This window comes from Rhagoletis pomonella, unplaced genomic scaffold (assembly GCF_013731165.1).
Source record: "Rhagoletis pomonella isolate Grant_MI unplaced genomic scaffold, Rhpom_1.0 Rhpom_scaffold_00965, whole genome shotgun sequence".
Lineage (NCBI taxonomy): Eukaryota > Metazoa > Arthropoda > Insecta > Diptera > Tephritidae > Rhagoletis > Rhagoletis pomonella.
In genome coordinates, this window is record NW_023459519.1 from 20,266 (window position 1) to 24,038 (window position 3,773).

Genomic DNA, 3,773 nt, shown 5'->3' on the forward strand with positions numbered 1-3,773 from the left:
CGTCACTAACTAAAAAATTTGAAAGTGGTAGTACCAAAAACAGCGGACTTATATGCCTCTTTCTAAAAAGTCCTATCTGTTTTTGATTTTCTTCTTTAAATATTTTTTGCTTCTCCTGTAAAATAGAAGATTTATTAGTTAGGGCGTTTGTGACTTAAGTTAACGACATGCATATACATATTATGTATGCCGCATAGCCATTTGTAATGCATTTGCGCCACTCATTTGTTAGTTAATTAACACAAATGGCTTACATAGCTCACCCAGCAGACCAACGAAAGGTGTATAATTGACTGTCAGAAACTCTGTTGGTCGGCCAAAATTGCTAGTTGACCTTGAGTTGTGCTTGCTTACTACTTGTATGTCCATATGTATATGTACATATGTATATATGTACGTACATACATTAGGGTGGTCCAAAAAGAGTAAAGTCGGAATTGTAATGCTCGCAACCCCTAGGATTGTTCTATATCGAAAAAAGTACGCCCTTATTTTGTTATTTTGAAATCAAAAAATATTTAGAGGTCGCTGAAAGCGCTCAAAGTTTTCCATGTATTTTTGTTTATGAGAAAAATAAAATTTTTCGTAGCAATGGTGTAGAATTCTTGAAAATCAATATTGTTAGATCGGAAGACTCTAGCTCTCTTCGGAAGACTTTAATGCTAACGATTTTTTATTGGTCCGCCTATTGCATTTTTCGAGGTTTTATGGGTTTTTGGCGGACCTATAAATTATAGTTGCGATGATAAAATCGTTAAATAAACAGTAGGGTATTATTATAAACAAATGAGAGTATATTTTTTTCGGTATAGAACAATCCTAGGGGGTGATTTCCGACTTTGCTTTTTAACATGCATTTTTGGACCACCCTAATGTACATACATACATGGCACCGCAAGTGTTTTAGAAAGCTGAACGCAATAAACAAAGTAAATACATTTTTAATGACAAACAATGGCCAATGAAAGGATGTGCAAAGCATAAAACCGCAAACGCCAATGCTTACGCAGATAATGCAAACAAAACAGAGATAGTAATAAACTTTTTCACAGTCTCCAAAGCGCAATTGTTGTTGTTCAGCACTTTAAGTGCACTTACATGCATACATAAGTGTATAAATATGTGCGTAGCTGTTTACATTGTAGCTGCGTCTTTTTATAAACTTTCACTGTTTTTTTGGCGAGCTTGCATTTATTTACTTCAGTACATATACTTAATATATATATATATATGTATGTAGTATATGATTTCAGTTTTATAGTTGTGCACTTATCCTCGCACTTTCCACTTCCGCATTTTTTCTGCTCAGATACTCTACTGTTGTAGCTGTATTGGTTGCTGCATTCTAACACATCTGTACTTGGCTGCGTTTGTAGTTGTGAGTAAACTTGTGTGCGTCAATGTATTAGTGGGCGACCACGTGGTATCGTCCTTTTTGCTATCTACGCTACTTCGCGCTCTTTTCATGGTTATACTCTCTGGCATGTAGCTGCTCTCGTTGTCTGTGTTGAGAAAATAGTTGAAAAGTCTCATTCAGTTAGTTATGCGGCATTGCCAAATTGGAAAAATTTTATTTCTATAAAATATTTGCATGCGTATTTAGTTCGTAAGTCTACGTTTTCTGGCTACCTTCCTCAACGTATTTTCAGCTATTGTTTCAGAGGAATAAAAATGTTCAATTTGAGAAAATTTTACACCAATTTTATTATTCTATCTTTATAAAATTTTACTTTATATTTTCTGTTGCATTCATACTATTCGTTCGTATAAATTTCTCAAATTAAAGCGCATTTATCTCTCTCTCGTAAGCTCTCTCTGAACTAAGCTCAATTTAACATTGCGCACGTAGATGAATTATTTGTTGTTATTGTTGACTGGAATGGCATTTCGATTGCTATCTCAAATGCAACAGATGGCGTTCTTTTGTCATTTAACGGCTTTAAACTTAGGCCAAGAAAAAAATACATCAACAAAATAATAAAGCGGATACTCTATTCTACAAAAAAAAAAGAAAAAAACAATAGAGTTCCAGTTTTGAATAGCCATGCCTTTTGTAATTCCTCAATTCTTTGTAGTCCTTCGGATTTCTGCCACAAGGAAAACCGTATGACGAGAAACACAAAGGAAATGAGACTTAGAAACTTGTCTAAATAAGGAGAGGAGGGTCACTAGTAGATAATTTTTTAAACACCAGCTTTCGCTTTAACGTTACGATTTCAAATGTAACAAAAATGGAAACTCATATCAGTTGGCACAAAACTATTTTATATATTTTTAAAAAGTTTCTTCAACTAATTTGGCTATTTCAGTAGAAAAAGCAACTTAATTTACTAAATAAGTATGTACATTTTTGAAATTATTTTTATAGGCTGCAATTTAAAAAATAATAATAAAAGCATTTAACAATACTGTTTGTTTCATATCAAAATCTCATTGTTACATTTTATTTAGCTACGTCAGGAAAAATAGATTAAAATTTGGGAAAGGTGGAAAATCTTTTCTGTAAAGACGAAAGATATTCCATTTTGCAATGTTCAATAAAATTGAATTTTTAATTCAAAACTGTTTTCGTAATAAAGCTTTCTTAAACATTTCGTTTGATATCAATATTGTAATAACTGATTAACCCTTAAGTACTTTTGTTGGTATCTCAGGCCACGACAAAATTTTTAGATTTAAATAAAGATCTCATTTACATGCCGATAAATTTCATCCTACGAATAGCTTTCATCGAGTCAGCAATGAGTTAATCAACGTAGCGAGAAAACGTGTGCGGTAAGAAGTGCGGTAGTAATTGTAATTTATTTTCTTGCATGTGGTCTGAGAGACCAACCTCGGCATTGACATAATTATTTTTCTATTGCTTTTTAAATGTCTCTAAGCTGTCAAATTATATCTTAAATGGAATTCAACTTGAATTTGAAGCAGAACTAATATTATTATTAATTTATGTAATTTGTAATAAAATTTGCTGTAATATTAAAACTATTTTTCTTATTTTATAGTGACATGAGAAATTAACGCTGAAAAGCATAGAAAATTCCTTAATAAAGCATATTCTAGTTTCTAGTCATTGTAAAAGTAGGCAAAATTTTTTATTTACTTGTGTTAATTTGAAGTAAATATTTTTATTTTAAAACCGTCTTTTTCGCTTTAAGCAAACGAATTACATTTTTAATTTTTTGATAACATGTGGTTTGGAGATATTGCTAATAAAAGTGAAATTAAATTAACTTTAATTTAAAAAAATGTTCAAAGTTTTTAGTTTTTCTGCAAAGTAAAAAAAAAATTATATTTTTACTGGTTTTGGTGAAGCAATATACATATATTTTTATTGCTTAACAATAAAATTTATATGGCCGCACAGACCAACATCAGTAGTTATGTGTCTTTCTAAAGTACAGTTGTTAAAGGTTAAGGTAACTAATGAAATTTAATTAGTCTTTTAAACTGGCGGCAACCGAATTCAAAATATTTTCGAAATAAAGCAATATCTTTTTTTCTTTTGAGTTGACAGCATTTTTTAAGTTTCATTTAATTTAAATTTCCTTTTAAATCGGTGACATCTGTCTTTAAAAATATTTTCGAAACAAATCTTTCTTATACCTTTTTCGAGCAACTACTTACGAGTTGTTACTTATTTCGTATTTTTTCAGTCCGTCACTTACTAAACCTTTACAAAAAGTCATAATCTGAAAGCTTACAAATGTTCCCTATAGAACAACTGCAAATAATCCGGTATAATTACGTTCCAAGACATATTATTGCTAAAT